This window comes from Spermophilus citellus, assembly GCF_964194105.1.
Source record: "Spermophilus citellus genome assembly, chromosome: 10".
Lineage (NCBI taxonomy): Eukaryota > Metazoa > Chordata > Mammalia > Rodentia > Sciuridae > Spermophilus > Spermophilus citellus.
The window spans coordinates 32,776,556-32,786,021 of record NC_138197.1 but is presented as its reverse complement, the minus strand read 5'-3'; the positions used below and the strand labels follow the sequence as shown (position 1 = coordinate 32,786,021).

General features: G+C 38.3%; 1 pseudogene across 1 annotated transcript; it reads right to left on the bottom strand.

The window, feature by feature from the left end:
• Nucleotides 1-517: 517 nt before the first annotated feature.
• Nucleotides 518-2,875, bottom strand: LOC308658153 (protein tyrosine phosphatase domain-containing protein 1-like; annotated as a pseudogene). The gene has a single exon. The product of its transcript is annotated as a protein tyrosine phosphatase domain-containing protein 1-like (transcript).
• Nucleotides 2,876-9,466: the final 6,591 nt, after the last annotated feature.

Below are 9,466 nucleotides of genomic sequence, written 5' to 3'. Positions count from 1 at the left end.
ATAGGCTATCCAATAAAGTAAAACAAAATGTCTTTGAAAAATAACACATTTTGAAACTCTGACACATTTATAAAAACAAAAACCAAGAAATTTCAAACAATGTCTTTAGAAGTCCTTTAAAAATGTATCAATTTACTTCTTCGTAACAAATTTATAAAAAACAGTTTAAGAACCTCTGTGACTTTCCAGTGGGATACATACACATTAAGGTTTTACTACTAAAATTATCTATTTGGTAAAACCTCTAGGAAAAGTTCTATCAAGAAATAATTGTTTTGGAATTACTTTTTTTGAAATGTCAAAAAGAATTAAGGTAAACACACATACTTAAAATGTTAAAACAATAAATTAATTCAGTTGAATAAATCAAAGAAAGTGGCACCAACTTTATGGCAATTTTTTTCAAGAGTAAGATATAGTTCAAGGATATTTTAAAACAAGAATGATCATTCTCAGCACAAGCCAACAGCATTCAAAATAAAGTACTATGAGAAAAAGTAGCTCCACAAACTTCAGCTTATTCACAGATGAACAGAAATATTATCTTGATATTTAGGCCTGACATATTCATCATGAGGAGAAATTTACCTTCACAAAGGCCTGGCTTGGGGCTCTTTTGCCATTTTTGTCCCCTTCCCAAAATGTACTTAAATATTTTCTTCAGGACTTTGTAAACTATTCGTTCTTTTTCAGAATCAAAATTAACTTAAGTGAAAGATTTAATGATGTGAACAAAGCAAGCTTTCTCCACCTCAATGGGAATTTCTGCAGGTTCACTATGCAATGCAACATTCAAAGGATAATCTGGTACTGTCCCTTCTCTAATAAGAACAGGGCTTCAGTGGCACCTGCGTTTCTGTCAACCAATGTGTCCACATCCTCGTTGGAGATTATAGGCTCCTTTAGTTGTTCCACCAAAGACCACATCAAACGACCCAGGATGAAAGGATCTCTCTCACCACATGTTCTTTCCCATGCTCCATTTTGGAAATTTAGCTCTTTCTGCTACATTTCTACCTTCCTTTTCACTTCCTCCTTTTCTACAAATTTAGTTAAATTTGCTAGGGTTTTGATTGTCAGTATATTCCTTGCTTCAACAGTCAATTCACATGACAAGTCAGCACATGGCACTGCTTCAGACAGAAGCAGTTGTTCTTTGTTTCATGTCCAACCAAAAACTGTGTCTTGGAACTGAAGCCACAGTCCTGAGAGCTGCAGCACATCCTCATCCTCCTCCACAGAGCCTGGGCCCCAACCACTGTGCAGTTCACAATGGCAGAGGGCCACTTGCTGCTGATAAGGGTTTAGATCTTTATGGAGATTTGCAAAGTTGGTGTAAATGGTTCCCAAGGATTGCATGAATGTGAAATACCCACAGAGAATGTTCTACTCCGTTGTACTTCCTTTGGAATATCTCTCCTACAAAATAGTGATGGTTCATCATCCTTGGGTCTTTTGAAACCTCCACAGTTAGACTGACTCCAGAAAGAAAATCTGTTTCCAAACAATGCCTCCTCTGGAACTCTAGTTCTGGAGATGGTGAGTCTCCACAATGTCTGATGGGCTTCTGCTGCTGAAGGTTGTGGCCCAGCATATCCTGGGCAGGCATGGTGTCTCCTCTTGCTCCAGGAGAGTTTGGGTCCTCTTTAAATCTGAGTCACTGTAGCTGAATCACATTTTCAGATAAGTCACTGGACATCCTGCCTCTTCCAAAGTGAGTCAAACTCTTGCTCATTGGAAAGAATCATCCCATTTCTCAAACTCTGCCACCACTGCAGTAGGGTTAAATGGGTCTGATGCCTCACTCTTGTGCTTCATTAACTCTTCATCCAGCCACATTGTCATCATCTCAGACATGGTCTTTTCAATTTCAGCAGAGAGTTCGGGTCCTTTCAACATGACCTTCATCAGGACTGGCCTGTTTTCAGGCAGGAATTTGCAGATCAGTTGGACAATTTGGAGCATGTGCTTCAGAAGTCATGACTCATAACCATGAATCAGATGATGCTGATGAATTAGGTACTGGACTAATGTGACAGTGTGTGCTTTGGTATCACAGCAAGAGAAACACTATGGAAGAGGAGTGAGAAACTGAGTAATTTCCTGTACACACAGCAGTTGTCTTCTGGTTTGTATGGAATTAGGTCACTTTGCCAGCACAAATATAATTGCTTGGTCAGCAGTCATTTTTGTTGCAAAAACTAAATAACATGCTATTAAAATACCTGTGTGGCTGAGCCCTGCATGACAACAAATGACTACTTTTCCTTTCTGTAAGGAAGATGTCATCACTTTCACTGTATCCAAGATGGTAAGAGATGCTACCCCATAATCCTTCCATCCAAAATTGTAGAAATAAATGCCACCCTCCATGAACACTTCAGGAAGGAATGTGAAATCTTTCTTGTTCCACAGAGTTCCCACAGCTAGCATCCTTACCAGGGTGCTACAGGTTGGTTATTGACTTTAGACCATGACTGAGGACCTGCTCCATGATGTGGTACTTCTCGAGGAGCTCAGATAATAGGAGAGCCATGACCTGGATATTGTTAGTGACCCTGGATGAGTAAATACCCTTAATGTCTTGCTCCTGCTCACTCCAGCAGGCTGCATTCTCACATTTGCATGCTCTACTACCACACGCTATGGAACACACTAGTGTCCAGGGATGGTATTCCTGTACTTACTCTCCCAATTTTATGTATTTCATTGTTGGATATTCTGAATTTCCTTTCATGTTTGCAGCATACCCACTATTATTCGCCAACATGGAATATGGTTGTTCATTTGGAGGCAAGACTCCTGCGGCAATAGTTTCTTTTGGAGCGTTGCTGTCACTGTCAGGATCCAGAGCCCTTTGAGCCAGTGGTCTCATTCATTATACAGGGCCCAGTGGTGCAGGCGGACAGGCAGAGCTAGCTACCACAGAGGTGCTACTTCTGAGGGTCTACAGGAGACCTACCAGGCTACTCTTCACTGCCCAGGGTGGGAAGTGAAGTCCAGGCCAGGACATAGATAATGTCCTCCTCGGCAGGCCACACACCTGCAAATCTGTGTTTATACATGTTTCTGGAATGGCCCTCTGTACTCTCCAGTCCTTTTTTATATGGTGTGTCTAAGTCAGGTTTCTCAGAAGGTACAGTCAAGGGGCCTGTTGGTGTGCCGTCATCTCAAGCTGCGGCTGTTGGGGAGGACTCACTGTGAGCTCCTCACCTTGTTCTTGATGGTGTTCTGTCCCTCCTTTGTGGCCTCTCCATGAACTGACAGAGAAAAACCAATCTCAGTTGTAGGGATGGGCTGGAATTTTTCTTAACATTAATTGTTGCAATCTGGAAGATGCAGAATTTATTAGAAGATTCAGAGGGAGAGGGTTGAGCAATAGGAGCAGACATACTTACCAGAGCTCCCAATAGTGGCCATAACCAAAAGGTTAGTAAGTAAAATTTAATGTTTTTATTTACCTGTACACATCTCAGGATATGGATTTAAAAAAAATCATGATCAGACTTAAGTTAATTCAGATAAAACATGATTTTAGCAGAGCCTCTTTTGATAGTTATTATCCAACACTCATGCATAATACCTTTTTCTCTACAGCATCTCTACTTACTTTTGGTAGGGCTGACACAGTGTGCATCTCATGGTATATTAAAAGAAGATATTCTTAAAGGACCTTCTTTCCTTTGATACATCCATGATGGCTGTGTTTTGGTTATACTTTCCCAACAAGTGTTTAAGAGCAAATGGGTCAAAAATTGACCTTGTCCTATCTACTATTAAGGTCACCTGAGATTCCTCGAAGGTTCCTCTTGGGAACATGTGAAAAGCCTTTTGGCTTCTTTATCTTCTTGACTGGTTGTGCTGTCTACCAGGAAGGATCAGGGTCTTGCTGACCACACCTGGCTTCTCTTGGAAGTATCAGGGACAATTTTCTCTTCAATAATTCTCCTCTTTGCCTAATGTATACTGATTGGCTTTTGAATGACCAGGATCCTCATCATTGCCCTGATCAGGACATCAGTTGATTCACCAGATTTTACAGCTTTTTAGAAGGGTTCTGTCATTCCCTAGATCCTGGGTGACTTTAGAATGCAAGGTCCTAAATATAGGCAGCCCTTTCCTTACTCCTTTTACTTCCATGGCTTTGGTCTCCAAGTTTTGGTTTAAAATATTGAGCAGGTCACCTTCACAACTCTTGGGGTGGAAGTAATAGTTTTAGCTTTAATGCCCATAATTTTTACAGTTACCCCTTTTCATTAGTTGGGGTCAGTATTAGTACTGAAGATCAGCATTATAGTCTATGTATCCTATAAGTGAGTGTTTGTTATCTCAGATTAACCCAGGTTGTTTTGTTAGTATTAGTACTTCTACAAACAAAAGGCAATGGTAATGATATTGTACAAGGCAAGTACAAAACAAAATTTTTACAAGTAAAGCAAATCCAGTTTGTATAATAATTTTGAAAATCAGATGGAATACATAAACCATAAGTTAAATTTGACTTGTTTGAAGATTGTTGTTATTATTATTTTAGGTTATTCACAAACATGGAATATGGTTGTTCATTTGGAGGCAAGACTCTTGCGGCAATAGTTTCTTTTGGAGCTTTGCTGTCACTGTCAGGATCTGGAGCCTGTCGAGCCAGTGGTCTCATTCATTCAGTGTCCAATCTTTTAATCAGAGTAGCATGGTTAGGAAAGCCATGTATTTGGACATCTTTAGCTATTTTTTCTCTTAAAGGTGATGGTCATAATGTTATTAGGATCACAGAAATATAAACCTGGAAAATTACTAATAATTTTAGTTGGAGGACACCTGTTTTGTAGTGTGTTTTCTTAAGCTTTTGCATTTTTAATAGGCACCAATATATATGCAGTAGATGTTTCAATAAGTAGAAGGAATACATTCTAAAATAATGGTGCAGTATAGTACAGTAAATACATAAACAAGTAACAGAGTCCTTTATTATCATTATCAAGCATTATGTACTAGATATAACATAATTTTCTATGCTTTTATAAGACTGGCAGGACACTAGGTTTGCTTCCTCCATTACCAGCACAGACATGAGTAATGTGCTGCACTGTGATGTGGCTATAATGTCACTTGGCAAGAGGACTTTTTTATTTCCATTGTGAGACTGCCATTCTGCCACGCAACCAGCACGCTAGCTTCATACTAGAGGTTCTAAGCATAGAAGTTAACTAGTGAGATCAAAATAAACACACATAAACTCAATTTACCTTTTTCTTTGACCAGGTCTGAGACGCCCCCCCCCCCCGCCCGGCTCCTGCCTCGAGCCACCTGGTGGAGCAGCGAGGTTTACACAAGAGACTAGCAGGAGAGAGAGGCAGGGCACGCCAGAGAGTGGCCTTTTATTGGGGAACAAGAAATTCAGGGGAAAATTCCATCCAATGAAGGTCGAGGGGGACAGCATTCCAAGGTCAGGGTCAGTGATTGGTCTCAGGGTCAATGGTCAGTCACACCCCCACAGGGATGGGCTCTTGCACCTAAAAAGGGTGGGGATTAGTTCTGACACAGCTTGGCCAGAACACCTCACACCCAGTCAGGGAGATGCCCAATCACATTCGAGAACAGCTTCCCACAGCCATCATATATGCCATCCAGCGTTGATCAAAGCATCTTGTGTTGCATGCTTGTGTATACATGAGAATTTATTTCTCTTTTTTAAATTTATCATTTCAGGATTCATAGTTCTCCATGTTATTATTTCTAAAATATCACTAATAGTTTCACTCTGTTGCATTAAGTGAATAAATCATAATTTTGAAAATAATTCCTTTCTTGCTGAATGTTTGGAATTATTTCTTCACTTAACAACTATCAACTGTAAATATTGTACTGGACAAAGTAGGCAAACTCTCCTGGGGCTTAAATTCTAGGGGTTCTGAGAGGGACTGATAATAAACAAATGTCAGGTGATAAAAAATGCCATGAAAACAGGAAAAAGAATTTAGAGGACAATATGGTTGCTGTTTTGCATAGAAGGATTAACAGAAATAAAGTCACAATGAATAGCTTGGCTCATAATTGCTTTTTATTTTTTCAAATAATTTTGTCAACATAGTTCCCCACAGAAAAAAACTACAGCCAAGAAATGTGAATTTTTTGTATTCTTAATATGTATTGGTAATTGCATTCCAAAGGGTTATAGCTACTGTATTACCTACCACCTTTAAGGTAAGATTGTTGAGTATTTGTGCTACTTTATAAGCTTTGTTTATTTGAATGAATATTTTTCTTTTTTGTTCTAATAATCATACATAACAGTAGAACGCATTTGACACATCATACATAATCGAGTCTAACTTCTCATTCTTCTGGGTGTACATAATGTAGAATTACAGCAATAATTTAATCATATGTACATACAGGGTACTAATGTCTGATTCATTCTACTACCTTTCCTACCCCCATACACCTTCCCTTCACTTCACTTCCATCTGTATAATCCAAAGTGACTCTATTCTTCCCTAGACCCCTCACCACCTTATTGCAAATCAGCATCCACATATCAAAGAAAACATTTGGTCTTTGATTCTTTGGAATAGGTTTATTTCACATAGCATGATATTCTCCAGCTCCATCCATTTACCAGCAAATGCCATGATTTCATTATTCGTTAAGGCTGAATAATATTCCATTGTGTATATATATCACATTTTCTTTGTCCATTTATCTGTTGAAGGGCACTTACATTATTTCCATAGCTTAGCTATTGTGAATTGAGATACTATAAAAATTGATGTGGCTTAGTGCCACCACCAACCAGCGTGGGCAGTTGAACTAAGGTTGCTCATGTGAATTTGTGGTGACACAAATAAAACACAGACACAATTTACCTTTACACAATATTTAGTATGGCTTTCCCCAACTCTCAGGCTCCCCAAAAGGGAGAGCAAGAGAAAGTCATAAGAGGATAACAAGAGAGAGACAGGGAGCACGTTCAGAAGTCAGCTTTTATTGGGGGGTGGGGTGGTTAGGAAGACACTGTTCTTAGGATTTATCCATAAAAGAGCAGAAGGGGTAGGATTACAAGGGAGCAGATGAGTGTAACTCAACCTCATGGTACGCCTACACCTGAAGACTGGCCTTGCTATCTGAGCTGGGTCAACGCCCAAACCACCATGAATGTGGTGATTGGTCAGAGCCTCCTGCTTCAGGACTGGAAGGCGTGGTCATTCAGAGTGTCTCCCCACAGTTTATTCATTATACTATGCTGATTTTAAGTCCTTTGGGTATAAACTGAGGAGTGGGATAGCTGTTTCAAATGGTGGTTCCATTTCAAGTTTTCTTAGGAATCTCCATATTGCACCAATTTGCAGCCTCAACAACAGTGTATGAGTGCACCTTTTCCCCTACATCCTCACCAACATTTACTGTTCCTTGTATTCACAAAAATTGTCTTTCAGAATGGAGTAAGATGAAACCTCAGTGTGGTTTTAATTTGCATTCCTCTGCTAGAGATGTTGAACATTTTTTCATATATTTGTTGAATGATCATATTTCTTCTCCTGTGAAATGCCTGTTCAGTTCCTTTTTCCATTTATTAAATGGGATTTTTTGTTTGTTTTATTTTTTTTAGGGTAAAGTGTTTTCAATTCCTTGTGGATCCTGGAGATTAATGCTTTATCTGAGGTACATGTGGCAATGATTTCTCCCCTTCTGCAAATGCTCTCTTTCCATTCTTGATTGTTTCCTTTGCTATGAAGAAGCTATTTAGTGTGATTTCATCCCATTTCTTGATTCTATATTTCACTTCCTGTGCTTTAGGATTCTTGTTAAGGAATTCAGTTCCTAAGCCAACATGATTGAGATTTGGGCCTACATTTTCTTCTATTAGGAACAGGGTCTCTGGTCTAATACCAAGGCCCTTTATCCACTTAGAGTTGAGTTTTGTGCAGGGTAAGAGAAAAGCATCTAATTTTATTTTGCTACACATGGAGTTCCAGTTTTTTCAGCACCATTTGTTGTCATTACAATGTGTTTTTGTTTCTTTGTCTAGTATTCATGGGGGTTTGTCTCTGTGTCTTCTATTCTGTACCATTGATCTGTGTGTCTGTTTTGGTGCCAGTACCATCCAATTTTTGTTACTATGTAGTATAATTTATGGTCTAGTAGTGATGCCTCCTGCTTCACTTTTCTTGCTAAGGATTGCTTTGGCTATTCTGGGTCTCTTATTTTTCCTAATGAACTTCATGATTGCTTTTTCCAGTTCTATGAAGAGTGTCACTGGCATTTTAATAGGAATTGCATTCAATCTGTATAAAACTTTTGGTAGTATGACCAATGTTAATTCACCTATCCAAGACCGTGGAAGATCTTTTCATCTTCTAAAGTCTTCTTCAATTTTATTGTTTAGAGTTCTGTAGTTTATATTGTAGAGGTCTTTTACCTCTTTTGTTAGATTGATTCTCAATTTTTTTGAGGCTACTGTAAATGGGATAGTTTTCCTAATTTCTCTTTCAGTGGATTCATCATTGATGTTTAGAAATGCATTTGATTTATGAGTGTTGATTTTATGTCCTGCAATATTTCTGAATTCATTTATTAGTTCTAGAAGTTTTTGATAGAATTTTTTGGATCTTCTAATTATATAACCTTGTCCTTGGCAAACAGTGATTGAGTCCTTTTTTTCCTATTTGTATGCCTTTATATTTTTTTTGGCTTTTTTCAAGATTATAATGGTTTTTTAATTGGTTGTTCAAAACATTACATAACTCATGACATATCATCTTTCATACATTTGATTCAAGTGGGTTATGAACTCCCATTTTTACCCCAAATACAAGTTGCAGAATCACATAAGTTACACATCCACATTTTTCTTCAGATCGTATACATCTTTCACCTTTAATTTTTTTCTCCTGTTTAATTTCTCTGGCTAGAGATCTAAGGACAATGTTGAATAAAATGGTTAAAGAGGGCATCCTTGTCTTGTTTCAGTTATTAGAGGGAATAATTTCAGTTTTTCTCCATTTATAATGATGTTGGCAAGGTGCTAAGCAACCCAGTGACACCCTGTCTCTAAATAAAATACAAAATGGGGCTAGAGATATGACTCAGTGGCCCCTATTACCAGGGGGAGTGGAGGAAAAGCAAAAGTCATTCGGTATTATTCCATCATGGTTTATTTCATTCTTGAAATTGAGAATGGTTTGTTTAATATATATATACATACTTCTTTGGAACAAAATATTTGTAATTTCTATGTCTTATTGATGTATAATTTTGTTAAGCAGATTGAAATATTCTTCTTTGTCCCTTATGATATGCTTAGTATTTAGGTCCAATTTAACTTATCTGAGGGTAGAAACCTCTGCTTGTCTACATGACCCAGGTGAGTGAGATGTTTTATTCCATCCTTTCACCTTCATAATGTATATGTCTTTGCCTATGAGGTGTGTCCATTGAAGACAGCATATTGCTAGATCTTGTTTATAAT